Source organism: Cervus elaphus, chromosome 4 (assembly GCF_910594005.1).
Source record: "Cervus elaphus chromosome 4, mCerEla1.1, whole genome shotgun sequence".
Lineage (NCBI taxonomy): Eukaryota > Metazoa > Chordata > Mammalia > Artiodactyla > Cervidae > Cervus > Cervus elaphus.
The window spans coordinates 6,707,086-6,731,250 of record NC_057818.1 but is presented as its reverse complement, the minus strand read 5'-3'; the positions used below and the strand labels follow the sequence as shown (position 1 = coordinate 6,731,250).

The 24,165-nt window shown below is 43.4% G+C and overlaps 1 long non-coding RNA gene across 1 annotated transcript; it reads left to right on the top strand.

The window, feature by feature from the left end:
- The first annotated feature begins 585 nt into the window (after positions 1 to 585).
- On the top strand, positions 586 to 22,727 carry LOC122691531. Its single transcript, XR_006340432.1, has 3 exons — positions 586 to 885; positions 4,021 to 4,699; positions 22,072 to 22,727. It is a non-coding gene; the product is annotated as an uncharacterized LOC122691531 (long non-coding RNA).
- Positions 22,728 to 24,165: the final 1,438 nt, after the last annotated feature.

The following is a 24,165-nucleotide window of genomic DNA, read 5'->3' as shown; positions in this document are numbered from 1 at the left end:
CACCTTTACTCCCTGAGAGGGGGTATAGATGAGAAGGAAGGAGTGGTGCCTCTGGGACTCGGGCTTCCCTGGTAGCTCAGCTGGTAAAGAATCTGCCTGCAATGCAGGAGACCCTGGTTCAATTCCTGGGTCAGGAAGATCCACTAGAGAAGGGATAGGCTACCCACTCCAGTATTCTTGGGCTTCCCTTGTGGCTCAGCTGGTAAAGAATCTGCCTGCAATGTGGGAGACCTGGGTTTGATCCCTGGGTTGGGAAGATCCCCTGGAGAAGGGAAAGGCTACCCACTCCAGTATTCTGGCCTGGAGAATTCGATGGATTGTATAGTCCATGGGGTCACAAAGAAAGAGTTGGACATGACTGAGTGGCTTTCACTTTAATTGACCTCTGGGGTTTCTTTTCCCTCAGATTTTCACGCAGGTTTCAAGGTCTGCAGATGGGTTAGAAATGGGACTGGTGTGTAGCAGTTATATAAAGTTGATAAAGGATGGTGGTTGCTGAAAAAAAAAATTGAATTCCTGGCTTTCCCCATCTCAAGCCCTACTTCTGCATTTTGGAATAAGAGTTCTGAGTTTGTGGTTCATGGATAATTTTAGGGTGTACACAGAACTTCTGGAGGCAAGGCTTCAAACTTTGTGTCGATACATTTAGAAATTTTCCATGGAAAAGCTCTATGGCCCAAGAAATATCAAAACCCACCACCTCGGAGACTTTTTTTTGTTCAGGGACCATAGTCTGTTCACCAGGATTCTTTGGGAAGAACTTGGACAAAGTTTGCTTCTAGCTTCATCTTTTATTGAATTGGAACTCTAAAACCCCAGCTGCCAACCCAACACCTTTCCTGTGTCTTGGGATTATGGAACTATGAAAGGAATTTGTTTTGCTGGGTAAGTTTGAGTAACTTGAGCTGTGTATTTGGTGAAAAAGAGGAAAACCTATCAAGCAGTCCTGTGCCCTATGGTACAGACAACATTTGTCCAACCCAGATGCCCCCCAAATTGGAATCACTGTTACCCTAAAGACAATGGGTGGTCCAGGAAGGGGTATGCCTAATTTTAGAAAGCCAGACTCATCACTGGGGTGATCTTTAATAGAAGTCTTTGTTAAACAATGGTTTTTACCCCAGAATGTGATCACAGCTGTTTTATTTTAGCTAATGCAGCAATTCAAGCAATTAAATCCATATTCCACTGTGGCTATTTATTTTCATGAAGTAGTTCTCCATGCATTGTCATGAAAGAATTCTTTGAGACTTGCAAAGTCAAAACAGAATGTAGACTTTTTTTTCTTCTAAAATAGCCACATCTGCTTCTTCAAGTTGTCTTTTCTTTGTTGATGTCTCGTAAGGATGTCAACTTTTAATCTCCAAGAACTGGGTTCCATTGGGAGAAATGAGATTTATTGTTCAGAGGCTATAGAATAAGTATCATGGTAAATCATAGTTCAGGAGAAAGAGGAGGACCTGTTTGTTTTAGTAGCAAAATAGCAAATCAGGGAGCTCATGTTGAAATCTGATATTGTTACAAAATTAAATGAGATGATTATTTCCTGGTTGTAACATTATATGAGTAAAAGATTTGATGTATTTATTTTGTAACTCCCTTCCTTTTCCTTATGATTATATATTGTGTAATTATTTTATTCAATCATTCAACAGATATTCATTGAACGGCTACTATGTGTCAGGAATGGTGAACGAGATAGACGCAATTGTATTCCTTTTTTGTTTTATCTTGACCATAATTTTTAAAAATTACTTTTTACTGGAGTATAGTTGCTTTACAATGTTGCGTTCATTTCTGCTGTAAGCAAAGTGAGTCAGCCACATATACACATTTATCCCCTCTTTTTGGGATTTCCTCCCCATTTAGGTCACCACAGATCATTGAGTGGGCTTCCCTGGTGGCTGAGATGATAAAGAGTCCACCTGCAGTGCAGGAGGTCTGGGTTCAACCCCTGGGTCGGGAAGATCCCCTGGAGAAGGGAATGGCTACCCACTCCAGTATTCTTTCCTGGAGAATTTCATGGACAGAGGAGCCTGGTGGGCTGCATCCCCGTGGTCACGGAGAGTCAGACACGGCTGAAGGACTAACGCACACGCACAGGCCACTGAGAGTCCCCTGAGCGATGCAGTAGGCCCTCATTAGTCATCTGTTTCATACATAGTATCAGTAGTGTGTGTATTTGTCAACACCAATCTCTCAGTTCATCCCACCCCACCTCTCCTTCCCCTGGACACAATTCTTGACCTTGTTCCATTTATATCATTTCTGGAAAGGCCAAGAAGAAGTCAGAAAATGAAATGAATAGAAGAATCAGAGATTGTGGTACATACCAGGAAGGAAGGAAGGAAGGGGGTGAAATAGGAATGAATTGGGAAAGGAGGTTACTTTAATTAAAAAAAAAATAGCCATAGACACCCCCTTTGTAGACTGAAGATTTAAGCTGAGGCTTAAAGGAAAGATGATTTAAAGGAAAGTTTTATCTCCGTGTATTAGTGGAGGGGGAGCATCACAGACCGATGGAATTGGCAAGGGCTTGGGGTGGGAAGCTTGGTGTATTTGAAGAACGGTAGGATGAGTGATGTGGCTGGAAAACAGTGAGTGAGATGAGTGTGGAAGGAAAGTGGTTACTCCTGTTCTTGCCTTAGTGAAATGGGAGCTCACTGTTGCGTCTGGAGTTACATTGGCATAGTCCTTGCCATCTTGCTTGCCATTGCTTCAGGGGAAAGTGTGCCCAGACTCAGGATGCGCTGTACTGAGGCCATGGCGCTTGGGGTGTTATGAACTAAATGCTTGTGTCCTTCTCCCATATTCATGTGTTGGAGCCCAGATCTGCAGTGTGATGGTGTTTGGAAGCATGGCTTTTGGAAGGTAACTAGATCATGAGAGTGGAGCCTCCACAAATGGGGCTCATATTCTTAAACGAAGTGATAGGAGTGAGATGCCTTCTCCCTAGAGCCTCCCCTCTTTCTCTCAGTCATGAAAGATACAGTGAGAGGCTGGGTGGTCTGTTAACTAGGAAGAGAGCCCTCACCAAGCACCCAACCACGCTGGCACCCTGATCTCAGACTTCCAGCCTTCAGAACTGCGGGAAATAAGTGTCAATTGTTTAAGCAACCCAGTCTATATAATGTTCTGTTGTAGCAGCCCCAGCTGCATAAGACAGAGGAGTGAAAATTACTGGGATACTTTAACAGGGAGCACATTGAGTGAGTGAGTGCTTCTGCTCAGCTGTACTGAGAAGAGCAACCAGCCTGCACTGTTCACAGAGTCAGAAATCAACCAAGATGCTGGGGAAATCTCTCCAGCCCTTTGGGCTAAATAGGAGACTATGCAGGGAAATCTGGTGGTTCAGTAGGTTATGGGGGTACTAGGGTCAATGTGATTAGAGCTAAGATTCAGAATGATTGTTGACTACATGATGAAAGAGAAGAAATTGATGGTGGGGAGTGTGTCGAAATGGCACACACAGGGTTATGTACAAAAGATCTGCCCAGTGGAAGAGAGGGAGAGACATTGCAAGAATTCCTAGAACTTTCCAGGAGCAGGGTTGAGTGGACTCATCACCATCTCTCATGATTTCAACATGTTAGCAGACACCTTACGTGGCCACTTCTGCAGACACTGTCCTTCTGGGACTTGGAGTTTGAGTTTGTGGGTGTTGTCAGCACTGTTCGTGATGTCCCGACCCCTAAGTCCCTCTGCCCCATGGAGGAGCTGTAAGTGATTAAGACAGAGATGTGGAGCTCAGATTTCTTGGGTTCAAATTCTGACACTCCACTGATGGCCTGAATGACCCTGTGCTAGTTTATTTCAATCTCTTTGTGCCTCATTTTTTTCCTCCTGTAAAACAGATAAGATCAGCATCTTCGAGCCACAGGTATGGGATTAAAGTGAAATAACATTTGTAACAGGCTTAGATGCTCTTCTGGCAGACAATAAGCATTCGCTTAATATTAGGATTGATAATTGCTACTGTTTTTTTTTTTTTTTTTTTTACTTTTATTTTTGTGTTTTCAGCTTCTAGGCCTTGTGACACTTGGACACACCTCTCACTAACTTCACAAGCCACAGGCTTATTCATTCAGCACTGAGAGGAGTTTCTGTATCAAGAATCTCCCTTTGACTTGCAATTCAAGGTGATGAAGTAGAAGGATGTGTGCTTATCTCATCCTTGAGAACACCAAAATTGCAACTAGCTATTGAACAGCCATCGACAGGAGGACACTGGAACCCACCAAAAGAGGTACCCCACGTCCAGAGACAAGGAAGAAGTCCTAACAAGACACATGCAAGATCTTAGTTCCCCAACCGGGGATTGAACTCATGCCACCTGCACTGGAAGCTTGGAGTCTCAACCACTGGACCGCCATGAAAGTCCCTCAGATTTCTTTTTGAATTGTAGTTCTCAGTGTTATAAAGCCTCTTGGGACAGTCTGTCCTCAAGGGACCAAAACAAATAAATAAAAACCAAAATGAAAAAAAAAAAAAGAGTCTGCTGCTGAGGGAAGGAACTGTGAGTGGTGATCAAGAAGAAATTCCTCTTCTGATTAGTTTTATTTCTCTTTTGACATCTAAGTAGTATGAAGTAGGCTGGTAATTCAATCCTAGAAGGAAATTGGAATATTCAAGAAACAATTTGTTGTCGCAATCCCATCAGACTTGGCTCTTCCAGTGGCAGTGAGAAGCTCCATCGTGGGTAAGTGTTCCTTCTTACAAAGTGAGCAAGACGCTGCTCAAAAGAAGGGAGTGTTTCCTCTTTTTAAGCCTCTTCTCTGGTGGTGTGGCTCCATGGCTGCTATGTTGCTAACTTTTATATATGATTCACATTTGTCTAAGGACTACAGGATTGATATATTTCCCCCCACAGTGGTCAGTGCAGCCAGTCATATTTGTTGACTCTCATTAGCCTCTTTATTTATGTAGAATTGGGGCCATCAACGACATAAATCATGACCATCCCAAGAAGGCTGATGTGAAGAAAATATGCTGAATTATTTAAAGAGCAGCTTTGCAGGTTGAGGAAGGGGGTCCTATTTTCTGGTTCCCTGAGAAAGCTAAATGCAAGGTGAGAGCAAAAATCTGTGACTGAGACATATATTTAGAAGCTAGAGAAGAAGAGTCCAGATGGAAGGAAGAGGAAGTACAACAATTACAGGCCCGAAGCCAGGACAGACTCCACACACTTGAGGAACTCGGAGGAGCCCCGTGTGTGCATATGATACACAAAGGGGGCAGGTGGTGGGGGAGCAGAGAAACTTAAGGAGCCAAGGTGCTTAGAGCTTGGACAACCATGGTTTCATTTGGAATATGGCTGAAGCCATGGAACATTTTTAAGCAAGGCATAAGATATTATGATTTATATTGAAAAACAAAATCACTCTGGGGTCTAATACAGAATAGATTATAAAGGACAAAAGTGGAAACAGAGGTCAGTTAGGAGGTTAGGCTGCCATGCTGTGGGTCAGAGTAGATACTCAATGAATTTTGCAAAAATACTACATAATGCATTCTCCCTATGTGCTTGAGTTGAAGAGAATTACAGATTATTCTGAAGGTAGTTGACAAGAAATCATTGCCAAGCCTTGGAGAGTTACAGACTCTTCTTGAATGTTCTAGAAATGGTTTCAGATTTCTGAAAATAAGCTTGTAGCATCACCAGCCCTCACACCTGTGTGGAGGTGTGGAAGTTTCTGCACAACTTGGTTTGTGCAAACTGGTGGCACTGGTCTTAAAGAAGCTGTCTGAACCCGCCTGCCAGTGTAGGAGACATAAGAGACACAAGTTTGATCCCTGGGTCGGGAAGTTCCCCCAGAGCAGGTGATGACAACCCACTCCAGCATTCTTGCCTGGAGAAGTCTATGGACAGAGGAACCCGGCGGGCTACAGTCCATGGGGTCACAGAGAGTCGAACGCGACTCAGTGACCTAGCACGCACAAGCAGAGCACAACAGAACAACTGTCAGCAAGCTGACGGAAGGGAGAAACCGCTGTCTTAAGACAGGAGCCTTCTGTCAGTCGAAGGCCATTTATCAAAAAAATAATCAGCCCAGAGGTGGAAAGTCCAGCGGAAGAGGGAGTGGGAAGCCAGAGAAATGAAAACAAGTCCTGAAGGGTCGTGGCTCCTGGCAGAAGTTGAACCAGGTGCTGGGGGAAGTGAGGACATTGGACACAGACCTCCTCAGAACAGCTGGGTCCATCTCACGCCCCAAGACTCAAGTCATGGACATGACCCACCCCAAGGAGCCTACTCAGCATCAGACGGCCTAAGTTAATTTGGAAACTCCTGACATTCTTGAGTAATTGCAAACTAATTTGGCCAAGGGCAAATGACTGCCAAAGGTGAAGTCATTGTGCAGAATTTTCTTTGCTTGCCCAAATCCTACAGCTGAAGGAAATAAGTGAAATTTAAGCAGTATATTGGACTCCCAGAGCGAAAGTCCTAAGATAGAAAATGAACACCAACTTACAGAACCTTAGCCCCTTTCAGAAATCCATGGAGTTAATGAAATACAGCTTCTCTCCTCAGTTGACCCCAGTTTTCCTTTCTTCGCTCCAGGCCTGGGGCTGGGAATCAGGTTTTTAAAAGTGTTTCTGAGCCTTCTTTGGAGTCACTTCATTCTTGCTGCCCACAGGCAGAGAAGCTCTGATAGGTGAAGACGAGTTATAGGGAGGTCTGTTTTAACTCAGAATTGGGGGAAAATGTTTTAGTAATCATAGCTGCCCAACAGTGGAGCAGAGTGCCTTGTTAAATAATAAGAGGTTAATGTTTACTGAGCATATACTATGCATCAGATCCTGGGATTAGTGCTTTACATGCATTATTTTATTTGGTCCACAGCATAGCTTGTTTTGCAGATGAAGGAGCTATGGATGTATGAAAGTTACGTGTCTGAGGTCACACAATTATTCTAAGTCATTATTCCTGGGGTGGAGCCAGGGTTAGTAAACAGAGACTGCATGTTTGAAAGAATGAATGAAGGAATGAATCTGATTAAGTTCCAAAAATAGTTTTGAAAAGTTACTCCGTGCCAGACATAGTGTTAGGCGTTCAGTGGTAAACAAAAACCAATATGATCTAGATTATGACTGGAAGATCTTTCCAGACTAATAGGAACAATTTAAGAGAAGCTTTAGAATTTATAAAATTGAACATTTACAAAGTTCTTGAAAATGTGGTGGCAGCGTTTGGTTGGTTTTTCATGTGGAGATGGATTTAGCAAAAACTTCCTGTGCGAAAATGGCATTTCAACTGGGCATAGACGGATCATCTGGAAGGAAGCTGGAGATAACCTGGGGACTGAAGAGTATTCTAAAGTATGATATTTACATTTTGTTCACTGGAGTGTGAGAAATTTATGAATGTTTTTTCTAGTAGGGAGCGATCTGAAAGTACTAGGAGTTATCTGCTAGCTAGAAATGAAGAGATTTGGTTGAAAGAGAGAGTGAAAGTCAAGGCCAGTGGAATGTCCAGGAGAGTAGAAACAAGGTCCTACATGGGGGTGATTTGAGGGGAAGGAGAGGGGTAGGGCTGAAAGAAAGCATTTAGAGGAAGCATCAATAGTAGGCAGATTGGCAAAGCAGACAGAATCAGTGATGTTACTTAGGCTTTAAAACTGATTAACTTGGAGCATGGTGGAGCCATAAATTAGGATCAGGAGATCATATGAGGCCCTAAAGTCTGAGAGAAAGGAAAAAGGAGTGAAAATTTGATCATGGATTCACCATCTGTATGGGCTCATGAAGAACACTTCCCTGGCTTCCCTTCTTTCTAACCATGGAGGGTGGAGGTTGCTGGATTGCTGGGTTCTAGTAATCCATGGAGCCAGCAAGCAAATATTAAGTACACCAAGTATTTCCCAGGTACTACTGATGTCATGAACATGACAGCCTCAATCCTTGTCTTCATGTAACTTATTTTTCCATAGTATGTAGGATTGCTCAAGTGATTATTAGCAAATAACAATCATGGCAGAGGCTTTGAAGGAAGAGTGTTAGCTTGAACAAGACTTCTGCCAGGCCCCTGTAATATATGCAATTCAAGTTGATACTTGAATGGTAAGTAGGTTAGTTCTACCATACGTATTTTAATTCAAACACTCTGTTATCTTTTGAATGGAATAAAAAGCACAAGATGTGGGCAGTTGAGGCTTCTTGGACCTGTGAACTCCAGCTTTTGATGAAATTTTTGATGTAGGCATAAAAGATCTCCCTGGTGGGAGGTATTGATCACATCCATATCACCAATATCTGCCCTTCCTTCTGTGGACTTGACCCACTGTCTTGTCAGTTAGCCTTAGGTTGCCTGGGTTGTTCTTAAATTAAATTCTGAAAATGTGCTTCATTTTCTCCAAAGCGATGACTTGGGGGAGCCCAGGAATGATGCTGTGGTCAGAGAATGACATTGGAATGCAGGCCTGAGGGCTGAGATGCTGGCTGAAGATCACTCAGCCTGCCCACAAATCTAAAAATGTAATGCTGGAAAATATCTCCTCATACTTTGGCTTCTGCCACCAGGAGAGAGAAAGCTCAAATCACGGATGGCAGCAATATTATTAATTCAGGGATCTTAGTGGTCCAGTGCCAGTCATTTTGCCCTAATGATTAAAGGGGGGAAAAAATCATTTCATTGTGAGTTTGTCCCAGATAGTGTGCAGGTTAGTGAGGAAAGGGGAGGAAAGGGGGAAGGAAGGAGGCAGAAAGGTAGACTGAGGACATGCTGGGGAGTCTTCTTCCCCAGGGTACAAGGATGAAGTAGATTTGAGGACTTATCCATCGATGCCACTTCTGTCATCTTTCCTGGGATGTTGCCTTGTTGATTTGATTGTCGGATGCCTTTTCCTCATTTTGGAAGTGTGTGCCAAGGTTGATCCAAGGGGCTTGGAATTGGGCTGAGGTTTTCATCCCCGTGATCCAAACATATCAGCTGTCTTCAGTTTTCTTATTGTAAAAAACAAAAACAAAAGCAACTCCTGCAGCTCAATTCCAGAAAAATAAATGACCCAATCAAAAAATGGGCCAAAGAACGAAACAGACATTTCTCCAAAGAAGACATACAGATGACTAACAAACACATGAAAAGATGCTCAACATCACTCATTATCAGAGAAATGCAAATCAAAACCACAATGAGGTACCATTACACACCAGTCAGGATGGCTGCTATCCAAAAGTCTACAAGCAATAAATGCTGGAGAGGGTGTGGAGAAAAGGGAACCCTCTTACACTGTTGGTGGGAATGCAAACTAGTACAGCCACTATGGAGAACAGTGTGGAGATTCCTTAAAAAACTGGAAATAGAACTGCCATATGACCCAGCAATCCTGCTGCTGGGCATATACACCAAGGAAACCAGATCTGAAAGAGACACGTGCACCCCAATGTTCATCGCAGCACTGTTTATAATAGCCAGGACATGGAAGCAACCTAGATGCCCATCAGCAGACGAATGGATAAGGAAGCTGTGGTACATATACACCATGGAATATTACTCAGCTGTTAAAAAGAATTCATTTGAATCAGTTCTAATGAGATGGATGAAACTGGAGCCCATTACACAGAGTGAAGTAAGCCAGAAAGATAAAGACCAATACAGTATACTAACACATATATATGGAATTTAAAAAGAAGGAAACGATAACCCTATATGCAAAACAGAAAAAGAGACACAGATGTACAGAATAGACTTTTGGACTCTATGGAGAAGGCGAGGGTGGGATTTCTGAGAGAATAGCATTGAAACAAGTATACTATCAAGGGTGAAACAGATCACCAGCCCAGGTTAGATGCATGAGACAAGTGCTGAGGGCTGGTGCTGAGGGATGGGGTGGGGAGGGAGGCGGGAGGGGGGATCGGGATGGGGAACACATGTAAATCCATGGCTGATTCATGTCAACTTATGGCAAAAACCACTACAATATTGTAAACTAATTAGCCTCCAACTAATAAAAATAAATGAAAAAAAAAAGCACATTTTTGCCTGTAGAGATAATTAGATCCCCAAGGGGGTATGCACTCTAGTATCCATCCACTGCAATGCCAGCCAGCAGGGAGAAAGGGTGATGTTCATCTTCAATTCTTCTTTATTGGCCTTTGTGCATATGTGATCTAGAACTGCGGAGGTCTTCAAGGTGTCCTTCACTGCACGTTCTTTTTGCAGGGGACATATGTCTTCATTCAGAAACATTACCTGAGCAACGGCTGGGTGTCTGGTCACTGACTGGGTCTGGTGGGTGATACAAAGATGAGTAGACATTTGTTCTTCCAAGACCATGAGTTTCTTGAGGGCAGGAGGTATTTGAACATAAATCCTGCATTCAGAGGTTAAGATGTGGAGGTTATCATAACAACAGAAAACCTTTGTTGGCGACCTATCGTTTGGCAAGCACTGTGCTGTGCTAGGCCTGAGGACCTCTGAGCTGTGATCAGAGAAATTGCTATGAAAGTTCTCTGGGGCTTGGGGAGCAAGAGTTCCCTTGTGACCGGAGAACTGGAGAGGGTTCCTTGGAGGCAGTGTCATGGAGCTGAGTCTGGAAGAATAAAAAAATGGTTTTTATAGTCAGAGAATGTGGGGTGGGTGATTTGAAATTGGGGAGGTAACCTGAGCAAAAATGGGGAGGCTAAACCTCAGTGACTGGCTTGGCTGGGATGAACTTTATATAGAGCTGTGGTCATTCATGTTAGAGGTCTGACCCCCTCTGTTTCAAAATTCTTTTCTTAAAATAGAAACCTAAAACAGAGAAGTCACACACACATCCCAAGGAATGCTCATTAACTGGATACACTCACACAACCAAATGATCAAGAAACAGGACATTCTCAGGCTCTGTCACTCAACTTCCACTCGCTGACCCCCAGTGACCTCAAGGTAACCTTTCTCCTGACTTCTCACAGCATAGATTTATTTGCTTGTTTTTGAATATTCAGTTCAGTTCAGTCGCTCAGTTGTGTCCGACTCTTTGTGACCCCATGAATCGCAGCAAGCCAGGCCTCCCTCTCCATCACAAACTCCTGGAGTTTACTCAAACTCATGCCCATCGAGTCGGTGATGCCATCCAGCCATCTCATCCTCTGTCGTCCCCTTCTCCTCCTGCCCCCAGTCCCTCCCAGCATCAGGGTCTTTTCCAATGACTCAACTCTTCGCATGAGGTGGCCAAAGTACTGGAGTTTCAGCTTCAGCATCAGTCGTTCCAATGAACACCCAGGACTGATCTCCTTTAGGATGGACTGGTTGGATCTCCTTGCAGTCCAAGGGACTCTCAAAAGTCTTCTCCAACAATACAGTTCAAAAGCACCAATTATTAGGCAATATTAGTGTTATCTAAGTTATTATATAAATATATCATTTATTACGTAAGTCACACAGAGGGCCCTGTTTAATGTTTGGCTCCCTTGCTCTGCGTCGCGTTGTGAGGTTTGTTCTGTTGCCATGTGCAGTTGTGGTCTGTTCGTGTGTGCTGCTGTGTTGTGTACGCCATGTGATTGTTGGACAGTGTTTATCCTTTGCTGGCATTTGAGTTGCTTCTCTTTGGGGAAATTTCTGAATATGCTTCTAAGACGATTCCTGTATAATGTTTGTGGATGGACACATTGCTGCATTTCTGTTGAGTAGGTATCTAAGAATGGGATTTCTGGGCTGTAGGATTGAAAATCCCTTTTTAATAACAAAGACGCCCATCTCATATGATTCTAATTATGCTTTTAATATTCCTAGGTTGGGAAATATACAATGATAAATATCTCCTGTGAATTCAATAGCACTTTTGAATCAACTGGTATATTATCAATCTTACAGAAATAGATGTCCATGATGTATGTTGTCTGCAGACAAGGTTCAACGTACACATGGATACCCAGATCCCTTACAATACCTCTGAGTCCTTGGTTGGGAGCCACAGACTTAAGTGAATATGGGGCGTGAGGCTAAGGAACAATCGTTGGTTGAGTTTTCTGACATTTCTGCTTCTCTGAGCCAAGCTTCTAGCCTGAAGTCTAGTGGAATTTTTTCCCTGTCTTTTTCTTTCCCTGAGAAAGCACATATGTACCCCTAACAATACTGCAACTGATGCATTATTAGGAAGATGGTGGGGCCGAATAGAATGATGATGATCTTTGGAGGGAAATCTGGGCTTGAACCCACAACCTGCCACCTAGTTGTGTGAATAAGGTAAGCGATGAATTTTCCATGACCCTCAGTACTCTCATCTGTAAAATGGAAATGAGAATCCTGACCTCTTATAAGGACCGTGGTCATCAGATCAGGGACTGTTTCCTAAAAGTGTAACACTGTGTCTTCTCCCTGAATGTCTACAGCGTTGTTTTCGTGGTCATTTCGTCACCTTTTCCTACCTGTGTGTCTTCTCCTTGGAGTTATCTCCTTTTACAGGCATAGAGCAGTCTTGTTTTGTTTCCTCATGCCTGGCCACCTCCATCTTATTCCCTTGACTAAGGAGAAACAGTTTTTTGGAGTAAAGTTGATTTATAATGTTGTGTTAGTTTCAAGCATACAGCAGGGTGGTTCACATGTATAATATGGACATATATGTGTTCTTTTCAGATTATTTTCAATTATAGGTTTTTACCAGATATGACTATAGTTCCCTGAGCTGTACCGTAGGCCTCTGTTTATCTGTTTCACATACAGTGATGTGTATCTGTTGATCCCAAACTCCTGATTTATCCCTCCTCCTCATCCCCTACTAGTAGCCATACGTTTGTTTTCTGTGTCTGTGAGTCTATTTCTGTTTCGTAAAAAAAGTTCATTTGAACCATTTTATTTTAGAGTCTGCATAAGCTTCCCTAGTGGTTCAGTTGGTAAAGAATCTGCCTGCAATGCAGGAGACCCGGGTTCGATCCCTGGGTTGGGAAGATCCCCTGGAGAGGGAAATGGCAACCCACTCCAGTATTCTTGCCTAGAAAATCCCATGGACAGAGGAGCCAGGCTGGATACAGTCCATGGGATCGAAGAGTCAGACACGACTGTGTGATTTACACATTTTTTTGTCACTTTATAAGTGCTACCATATGCTTCTCTTTCTGATTTACTTCACTTAGTATGATCATTTCTAGGTCCATCCATATAAACTGCAAATGGCATTATTTCACTCTTTTTTTTATGGCTGAATAGTATTCCACTGCATATATACACCGCATCTTCTTTATCCGTTCATCGGTCGATGGACATTTAGATTGCTTCCATGTCTTGGCTATTGTAAGGAGTGCTGCTGTGAACATAGCAGGTGCATGTATCTCTTTGAATTAGAGTTTTTCCCTGATATATGACCAGGAGTGTGACTGCTGGATCATATAGCAATTCTATTTTTAATGTTTTAAGGGCCCTCCACACTGCTGTTCATAGTGGCTGCCCCAGTTTACATTCCCACTAGAATTGCAGGCAAGTTCCCTTTGCAAAGGAGAAGCATTTTGATTGCTCAGCCCCATGTGCCCCAAGCATCTCTGCTTGTCAAATCTAAACACATATTTTGTGTCCATGACCCATTTTCATTAGCCCTGCTGCTGGCTACAGCAAATTTGCTAAGTTCCTTTTTAGCCTAGGGTTGGTAACAGCTTCTCCTGTCCCCCATCTCCCCAGACAGCTGCAGTCCATGTCTTCATCCAGAGAAAAGAGCGGTGGGCTTTCTGGTCCCATGGCATGCTCCTCAGGGAGTCACTTTTGGTCAAAAGGGACCTTTTCCACCACTCTCTCAAAGCATTCCTTGGAGGAGAACCCCTGTGTAATCTGCGGAGGGTGGTTTGCACTGCAGGGTGATGAGCTGTATGGAGTAGGTAGAATGTTTGTGGAGGGAGGCTTTGTGGGAGGAGTCATAGATCAAAAAGTGCAGATGGGCTGGTGTTGTCCATTGGCAGGAGCTCCACAGTGTGAGGTCGAGGTGATACAGAACAACCTTTTCTGATGGACTCTCCATCCTTCAAAATGAAATCTGTCTTCAGAGCTAGGCTAGTGGAGAGTCAGATGGTCTGGTCATTTGTCTGGGATTAAAGTCAGACCCCAGGATGGCGGTAAGTTTCTGGCCCTGAGGGTGATGAGGGCTGTGGATGGAGAAATCAATTAGGAAGGAGTGACTTGGTCATACCCTCAGGGGGCACAAAACGGGGGCCTCTGGGAATGAATTTCTGGGCAACTGTGACTTTTCATGAAGAGCAGTCAGATGTAGTTGTGTTTTGAAACACACAACTGTGGATCCAGCCAGTTGTGAAAGGACTCGGAGCTGAGCAGATGGATTCTAACAACTTATTCATCCACTTGTCACGGCTTTGCTGACTGTTGTCCAGCTGGCCTCCGACGGCATGCGTCTCCTCCAAAGTGACAGGCAGGGCTGCATTTTCTCTGCCTCAGTAGATGTTTCTCTCCTCCCAGGTCTGAAAGGGCAGGTCTTCTGAAGCCCCTCTAGACTCTCTCCCTCTCTTGGTCTTTCTCTGTCCCCCTCTTCCCCTCCCTGTGAGAGTGTAAGCTTCTCTCATGAGAGTCCAACCATAAATGCCCACCCTCAACAGAGTGTGCAAAATTTAAATATGGGGAAAAGTAGCATTCACCAAAATCAAGTGTTAATTTCTTAAAAACCCTTCCATTAAAGCAATAACCAGAAAATGCTTATCTGCTTGCTTGATATCAACTACTGTTTAAAAAGCACACGTCAAAGTTCACTTGTAATTTCAGGGTTTGGAAATGAAAGGGGAAAAGAAGTTGTTGGGGAAAATGTGTTAGAGTTTACTGAGCCCCATATATCTGGAAAACAGTTTGAGATCCTTGGCCAAACTTAGAGTTCTGGCTGGGTGTTCATACCCCTGCTATTGACAGCTAATTTCTTGAGCAAATTTATTCACTGTTTTTGGGAAAAAAAAAAAACTTGGCTGCCTGGAGCCACCTCAGATGTGCAGCCTGTTCAGAAATTCCCGAGTCCAACTTTCTTAAGCATTTCTGTTTTCTTCTCAGCTCTCAAAGAACATTCTAGCAACATGACTGATTATTTGTCTGTGACCTTTCAGTAATGGGGCACACACATGGAGGAGCCCTGCTTACTTTCTGAAGATAAGGCAAAATGCTTTATCTCTAATACAGCCTTATATTAAAAAAATTTTTTTTTTTTTTTAGTGTAAGAAGGAAAAAAAATTGTCTGACATCTTGATTTTGACAGAATTTAACTGCTTGTCTCAGGAGAGAAAGTCTATGTCTGCTGAAAACTTAGAATCTTGAGTTTGAATCTAATTTCTTTTGTAAAAACCCAATCACTAGCACAGAGGGGTTTTAAGGCAGTGAAAGCATTCTGTATGTTACTCTAATGATGCACACATGTCATGATACATTTGTCCAAACCCAGGTTGTTTTAGCGTAGTCATTCGGTCGTGTCTGACTCTTTGCCACCCCATGGACTGGTAGCCCGCCAGGCTCCTCTGTCCATGGCGTTCTCCAGGAAAGAATACTGGAGTGGGTTGCCATTCCCTTCTCCAGGGCATCTTCCTGACCCAGGGATCGAACCCGGGTCTCCTGCATTGCAGGTGGGTGCTTTACCACTGAGCCACCAAGGAAGCTCTGAATAACTCTTTGGGGTTCTCCAGAAGCAAGCCTTTGAGGAGCTCAGGAGGAGGTTGATCTCCTAATCAGGGGGAGCAGGGGGAGGGGGAGGAGGAAAGTCAGTAAGAGGACTGCTCACGAGCCAGTCTTCGAGGTGGACTGGGCCAGGGATGGCAAACATAAACCTCTGGGGTTGGGAAGCTGTCAGTGAGCTGGAAATAGCCCGGCTCCTGGAAGCCCAGGTGAGTCAGGGCGAGACAGGGAGGTGCTGGCAGACGGTGCTTCCTGCTCAGTTCCACTCAGTTCAGTTCAGTCGCTCAGTCGTGTCCAACTGTTTGTGACCCCATGGACTGCAGCACACCAGGCCTCCCTGTCCATCACCAACTCCCGGAGTTTACTCAAACTCATGTCCATTGAGTCAGCGATGCCATCCAACTGTCTCATCCTCTGTCATCCCCTTCTCCTCCTGCCCTCAATCTTTCCCAGCATCAGGGTCTTTTCAAATGAGTCAGTTCTTCGCATCAGGTGGCCAAAGTATTGGAGCTTCAGCTTTAACATCAGTCCTTCCAATGAATATCCAGGACTGAATATTTGGTGCTTCCTGACTTGAGCCAACTCCATTATCCTCTAAGACCCCATTGTATCATCTTTCACCAGAAGGAATTGAAATTCCATATCGGGTCCCCTGGGTGACAGGTATTCCTTGCAAAACAGTTCCTTGGTCAAGTAAGTTTAGGAAGTATGAAGTTAAACAATAAATATATTTTCAACTGCAGGGCATCCCAGAGCCTTTACTATCCAACAGCAGGAGAGTGTGGGTGGTGTTTCTCAAAGGTTTTGATCATGGACCCCCCACCCCATTGTTATTATCTGTTAATGTCTTGAGAACCTAGTGGTCTCTGGTGTATAGCTGGGAGTATGCCAGATGAGTGCTCAAGTCCAGCCCGCCTCCATGGTCAACTGATGAACAGTAATTCCAACTCTGGAACTTTGGCTTCAGGGGACATGTAAGAGGCTGGAATTCAAAGGACTCCTGGCTCTCATATCCCATTTTCATCAACTGGACTCCTGAGTCAGTTTTATCTTGGCAAGAGCTTTCTGGAACTAAATACAAAACAGGAGAACCAGTCTATTGAGGAAAAGGTGCTGGAAAGTCTTATTGTGGGCACAGTGGGAACAGTTTCAGGGGCAAAAGATCAAGAGGGCTGTGTTCACGCTTCTGCTGTAAAAGCTTCTCGGCAGCTCTGGGTGGGTATTTTCAGCCTTCGTCACACCTTAGAATTGCCTAGGGAACTCTGACAAGAAGATCCAGGCTTGAGATCCAGGCTTCAGGTCACAGCACTATGGGACTGTTTGCTGTGTGGTTACTTTGAAAAACATTCCTCAATTGATTTGCCAAAACACATCATGTGAAACTGGGGGAAAGTCTCTCTGATATGATTTCAGTTCACTGTTCTGTCCATTTCACTGGGATGACGTCAGAGTATAATGTATATGGAAACCAACTTCATGCATCATAAACCACCAAACCCCTCTAAGAGGTGGTCATCAGCACAGACCACACCAGTGGGGGAACCAGAATATTATTGTTGCTTCATTCACTCAGGGGTCCACTAGGCCATGAGCTTACTGAAGGTGTGGATGAATCTTATTAACACTTCTCTTCTGAAGCCTAACCAGTGCCTACACAAAACAGAAATTCAATAGTTGCTGCAGAATTAAGGAATAGGTAAATGGTTGGACTTCCCTGGCTCAGTGGTAGAGAATCCACCTTCCAAGCAGGAGATGTGGGTTCGATCCCTGGGTGGGGAAGATTCCCTGGAGGAGGAAATGGCAACCCACTCCAGTATCTTTGCCTGGGAAATCCCATGGACAGAGGAGCCTGGTGGGCTGCAGTCCTTGGGGTCGTTAAAGAGTTGCACATGACTTAGTGACTAGAAAACAACAACAAAAAAAGGATGCTAGGATCTGAAAGGAATGCAGCTGTAGATAAAGTTTCTTATGTTGGGGAATTAAAGAGCTGGAGGGGGTAAACAGAAACACGCAAATAACTTGAGTGGGGTGTAGTAAATATTACAAAAGAAGCAGATGGAAACAGTGTGGTAGTGTCTATGGACAGAGAATTCAACAGAGTAGAGCTGATCAGTCAATGCTTAATTGACACTGTGACATCAGATGACAAGGTTTTAAAAACTCATGGAACTCATGGTACCACTTCCCATCCCAGGGTAGACATGACTAATCAATATTGTACTCTCTCCTTCTAAGTCAGTGATTAGTCACCCACTGTTTGAAATTGACAAGCAGGTTGAGTCCAGTTTACCCTGATGGATTCAAGGTAGGATTTCTCTACTGGCACCTCAGCAGATAGACTGTGCCCGAAACTCACTGATAGCAAAGTGTCATCCTCAGGTCCCGCTTGGGCATCTGTAGTATCACAGCTCACTGTTTGTAGGTTTCCCGGAATGAACCTTCCCAGCAGCACAAAACTTTCTCTACGTCTCAGCACAAATTTTGTTCTGATTGAGAGCCAGGGTCGAAAGGCTCTGTCTACACCCGCAACCATGTAATTTGAGGGTCTGTTTGCTGACCCCGTTGGTGAGAAGCCTGCACTTTGCAAGCACAGTGACATATGAGTAACCACAGCCTGAAACAATGGGACGCTTGTGAATCTGCTTGCACATCATCACTCACTGCTTTGTCCTCAAGTCTTGGTGACAATGTGATGAGCGCCATTCCCCGCTTTTCTCAGAGGACACCCTGTGTGTCTCTGTCTGTGGCATAGAAGGGAGGGGTCCCCACGTGGAAGCTTTCGGGTGGGGAGTAGAGGGCATGAGCAGTGAACAACCCTGGAGGGTGACCGGGTCTTCTTTCCTGTTCTGGAAAGATCTTACTTCTCAGCCCTTGAGAGAGAACTTATGCCTTTAAACAGAATTCACCTGACCCTGCCGCTGCTTAGTCACTTCAGTCATGTCTGACTCTGAGTCTGTGACAAAAATAAAGGATGGGATTATGCAGGTTCACTTGGCAATGTTTCTTTGTGCTTTGAAACTGTGACATGTTATTTGCTTTTCAGTAAAAGTGTGCAGAGACTTGTAGTCCAAAATGTTCATATGAAAAAAAAATCTCTCTTCAGCAGAGGATTTCTATCTTTTAACAGTGGAAAGCATTTTTTAAAAAACATTTTCACCATCATAGCTGAGAAGAATTTTCTGTGTGTCTCTACAGGTATACAGTATTGTTATCAGTTTGATGGGCAATTATTTGGGAAGACAGTCTATGCTCCCACAGAAAGGAGAACAGCATTCTGAACTGGATCCATAAACTCCAAAATCAGAGATTTTTTTTTTTTTTTTTTAGAAAATCCATTTTCTTGTTTATCTGCAGGAATTAGATTACCGACAGATGGTTGATTGCCTCCTAGTTTCGTTTATCAGCCACCTAGTGGGAGCTTAGAGCTGGTTGTCCAGGTAAGAAAAGTGTAGTGGGGATACTTAACTGGACATTCCAGGCACTGATTCTGCCTGATTTAAGCAGAAATTATGTTTTGTTAAAAGGATGTTGTTAGGGCTAAACCAGTCTCATATGTGCACAGCCAGAGACAAAGATCAAAATCATAGCTAGAACTGGTCTGGCAAAAAAGCTCAAGCCTTGAATACTTGGACTTACAGCCCTGTAGATGTGCTCTGGGAACTCAAGTTTGTTGCAACCTCTGTTGCTGCCTGAGACGGTTCCACTTCCTGGTACTTCTAGGTCCTGTTTCAAAGTCCATTGAGGGTGTATCTGATTGGCAGTTCAGTTCGGTTCAGTTGCTCAGTCCTGTCCAACTCTTTGTGACCCCATGGACTGCACCATGCCAAGCTTCTCTGTCTATCACCAACTCCTGGGGCTTGCTCAAACTCATGTCGATCGAGTCGGTGAAGCCATCTAACCATCTCATCCTCTGTCATCCCCCTCTCCTCCTGCCTTCAATCTTTCCCAGCATCAGGGTCTTTTCCAGTGAGTCAGTTCTTCACATCAGGTGGCCAAAGTGTATTGGAGCTTCAGTTTCAGCATCAGTCCTTCCGATGAATATTCAGGACTGATTTCCTTTAGGATGGAGTGGTTGGATCTCCTTGCTGTCCAAGGGACTCTCAAGAGTCTTCTCCAACACCACAGTTCAAAAGCATTAATTCTTCGGCGCTCTGCTTTCTTTATAGTCCAACTCTCACATCCATACATGACTACTGGAAAAGCCATAGTTTTGACTAGATGGATCTTTATCAGCAAAGCAGTGTCTCTGCTTTTTAATATGCTGTTTAAGTTAGTCTTAGCTTTCTTCCAAGGGGCAAGCATCTTTTAATTTCATGGTTGCAGTCACCATCTGCAATGATTTTGGAGCCCAAGAAAAATAGAGTATGCTACTGTTTCCATTGTTTCCCCATCTATTTGCCCTGAAGTGATTGAACCGGATGCCATGATCTTAGTTTTTTGAATGTTGATTGGCAGAGCCTGAGTCATTTGTTCATGCCGTAGCTGCAAGGGAGAATGGGGAGCAAGTACCTATACCTGACATTTGCAGCTTTTGTAGTGAAACACGGGGAGATCTCTCCAAACACAGAAGAAAGTTGAGATGCCAGGAAGCCAGTAGGTATCTACTTGAAGCAATTCAAGTCAGGGTCACCAGTATGTGCAAAATCATAGCTGCATGAAAGATGACTTCCACAGCCTGGCCCTCTCAGAGCTTATAGTTCATTTGAGAAGAGGGGGTCACAGACTGCTCTGCTTTGTCTTACAGTTATTTTTGTACAATTCAGAAAACAGAAGTATTTGGGGACTAGAGAAGAGAGAGGTAACAGCCTGAAAATTATTACAAAATTATTAAATAGAATGTAGACATGATTACATGAAAATAACATCTGCATTTTTAAATTAATTAATTAATTTTAATTGGAGGCTAATTACTTTACAGTATTGTGCTGGTTTTTGCCATACATTGACATGAGTCAGCCATGGGTGTAGATGTGTCGCCCACCCTGAACCCCACTCCCACCTCCCCCCAACCCCATCCCTCTGGGTTGTCCCAGTGCACTGGCTTTGAGTGCCCTGTTTCATGTGTCGAACTGGTCATCTGTTTCACATCTGGTAATATACATGTTTCAATGCTGTTCTTTTAAGGAACATCTGCATTTTAAAAAAGGTATCCCAAGAGAGTGGTTAGTGCATATTAGACTTGTTCTTTTCTGTGGTGCAAATTCCCCCCCCCACCCCAGTTTTTGAGAAAACTGGGCTTTGAAGACCAGAGTATTTGTGAGGAGATGACCCTCTGCTGATGGGCAGGCAGCTCTTGCATTTCTGGGTTTGTTTTGAGAGATGCCCATTAAAGCCTAAGTCTAAGGATGAATAGGAGGTGAGGTCTCAAGTGAATTTTATTCCTGCTGTTATCCACCAAGGAAGAGATGGGTTTAGGTAAACCACAAAGGACATGTGGGTCTCTCTCTTTTGGGCTCAGTATTTAGTTGGGAAATAAAAGATGTAAGACATGTATATATGAACTCCTAGATACTGAGAGTTAAAGAGAGTTGAGAAGTTTGAGATTGTCTTCATCTAATGGGACTACAAGCTGGCAGGGAGTAGGTCATTCCTAGAAAACACATGATCTGTGTTCATGGTAGTCTTGATTTGGGGTTGGTTTCCCATTTAGCAAAGTTGGATGTGACATTTGACAATATCTCAGTTAAGTTATAGCATGTAAAGAAAGGGTCTTTTGCCCACATTTAAGCTAAAATGGAAGTCATTTCTTCTGGTTCAACACTACCCAAGGCCAATGGGGGTGGTGGCATTGGGACTTCTATACAAAATATAAATCTTAGGACAGAGTTGGAGCTGCAAGATCTAACTGTCCTTCTCAACCAAAGTCTCCTTGCAGTGGTGAGCTTGATGGTTCCAAATGTTGTACTTGATAAAGATAAGAGAGAAGGGGTACTTTACATTAGATTTGAGAAGTCAGGGAATGTAGAGCCCTAAAGAAAACCGTGAAGTACCCTATAAAAGTTAGTACTCGCCAGATAAGCCCTCAGCACTCAGCTGTACTGAAAAGTGGGGAAGAATACGTTCAACCTTGTTACCCTCTGTTTTCTGTATGAAAGAGCTTTCGTGGTACTCTTTGGAAGAAAGACTTCTTGTTCTTTTTTAAAGATGTTGTCCCAAATCACCCCGGCTTCTAATTGGTAGTGGTGGCATTTGGCAGATCCTCTGATTTGGCCACTTTTGCAGGGTTTGCTTGATTTCACAGTTGTGGTTTTTCTGCAGGATGACATTATTTGATCTAGTAATTTTCATGCAAATGAAAGGTTGAAAGGACAGGCTGCAGAGTGAGATACCAATGTCCTACATTTTGTGTGGAAATCAATTTGAGGGAGGACTAAAACCCCAGTGGGCAAGACTGTTGACTAGACATTCCTTACAAGAAATACAGTGGAGAAAAGCTGAAGAAAAGACTGGTGGCTGAGTGCTGACCACGACCCAGACATTTGTCATCGTTTTTCTTTTTTTTTCAGAAGATCCTCACTGCAGCCTTACAAGGAGGGAATTATTGTTGACAGGTTATGGATGGATTAAATCTGGTAAGACCCTTTTGTTAGAAATCTGTAGGGAGGTGTAGCATTTTCTCTCCCAGCCAGCCTCTGTAAAATCATCCACACTCCTTCTTTCTCACTCTCTGTTCTAGCCACATGGATCTTCTTCCAGGTCTTTGGTTTTTGTCCAGTCTTCTTCCTCTACAGGATCTTGGGACATACTCTTCCTGTTTGGGATATTCTCTTTGTATGCTTTTTTTAAAAAAATATTTAAATGGTTATTTATTTGTTTGGCCATTTTGGGCCTTTGTTGCATCATGAGGAATCGTTCATTGTGGTGTGCGAATTCTGTAGTTGTGTGCGGGTTTAGCAGTTGCCACAAGTGTGGGCTTAGTTGCTCCTGGCATATGAGGTCTTAGCTTCCCACCGAGGGATCGAACCCATATTTCCTGCATTGCAAGGCGGATTCTCAATCACTGGACCACCAGGAAAGACTCTCTCTTTGTATTCTGGACTGTGAAAGAAAGTGACAGTGTTAGCAGTCCTGTCTGATTCTTTGCGACCCCATGGACAGAAGAGCCTGGCAGGCTACAACCCCATGGACTGTAACCCACTAGACTCCTCTGTCCGTGGAATTCTCCAGGCAAGAATACTGGAGTGTGTTGCCATGCCCTTTTCCAGGGGATCTTCCTGACCTAGGGATCGAACCCTGGTCTCCCGAATTATAGGCAGATTTTTTACAGTCTGAGCCACTAAAGGAGCCCCTTGGGATGGAGACCCTCACATAAAACCCAGAAGTGCTGCCTCAACATGAAAGGGGTGGTAGAAACACCAGGTGGAGAAACAACTGGGAGCTTGATGGTGTTTGGGGGTCTGTATAGGGGAAAAAATTTCCCAAGAGGAGGCAAAGTCACAAGTTTGTGCCATACTTTAGTGTATAATCTGAATGTTGGCTATCAGGTTGTCATTGGAATTTGATTAACAAAATAATTGGCCCTAAAAATAATAGTGGTAGAATTAAATTTAAATATATCAGTAATCATAATAGATGTACATTTCTTAGGCCATATATTAAAATATAGGAACTTTTAGACTGGGAAAAATCTGCATTTTGTTTATAAGAGATATTTTTAAATATGATAACATAGAAGAGTTGAAGGTTAAAGGATATATATATGTATATATACATGTATATATATATCAGGCAAAGCTTGAGTGGGCCTATTAATGTAAGACAGAATAGATTGTAAGGTAAAATGTGTTGTATTATTGCATGCATGTGTGCTGAGTCACTCAGTTATGTCTGATTCTGCAACCCCGTGGACTGTAGCCTGCCAGGCTTCTCTGTCCTTGGGACTTCCTAGTCAAGAATACTGGAGCGGGTTGCCACGCCCTCCTCCAGGGGATCTTCCTGACCTAGGGATCAAACCCACATCTCCTGCGGCTCCTCCATTGCAGGCAGATTCTTTACCACTGAGCCACCAGGGAAGTCCCTGTATTGCACAATTAGGATTTATTAAATCCTAATAAAAGGAAATCATTACCCAAGAAGGTTGGCCCTGGATGTGCATAAGTAACAAGATAATCACAAAAATATATAAAGCAAAAATGGACAGAATTAGAAGGAGAAATGGACAAAACTGCAGTAGGAGGTTGAAGCATACTTCTTATAGATCCAATAGATTAAACAGGGAAACACCACACCTGAGTAACAGGTATGTTGTGGATGCATATAACCCTGTTTCAGAAATTACAGTATACTGACTTTTTTTTCAAGCAAACATTGAACATCTGCAAAAATTGATCCTATATCAGGTTGTAGAGTAATTCTCAATACATACCAAAGAATTGATTATACCACATTCTTTGTCTGCAAGGCAATAAACTTAGAAATCAATGAAAATAGCTCCTCACAAGCCATATGTTTGGCAAATTTAATACTTCACTTCAAACAGAACATTGCTCAACTAAAAAACTCTGTAGTGGAATTTAGAACCAAATGGAAATACAAACACTACATATCAGACACTTGAGGGGTGGGGAGATGTGGCATTTAGAGTGAAAATTTGAGCTTTA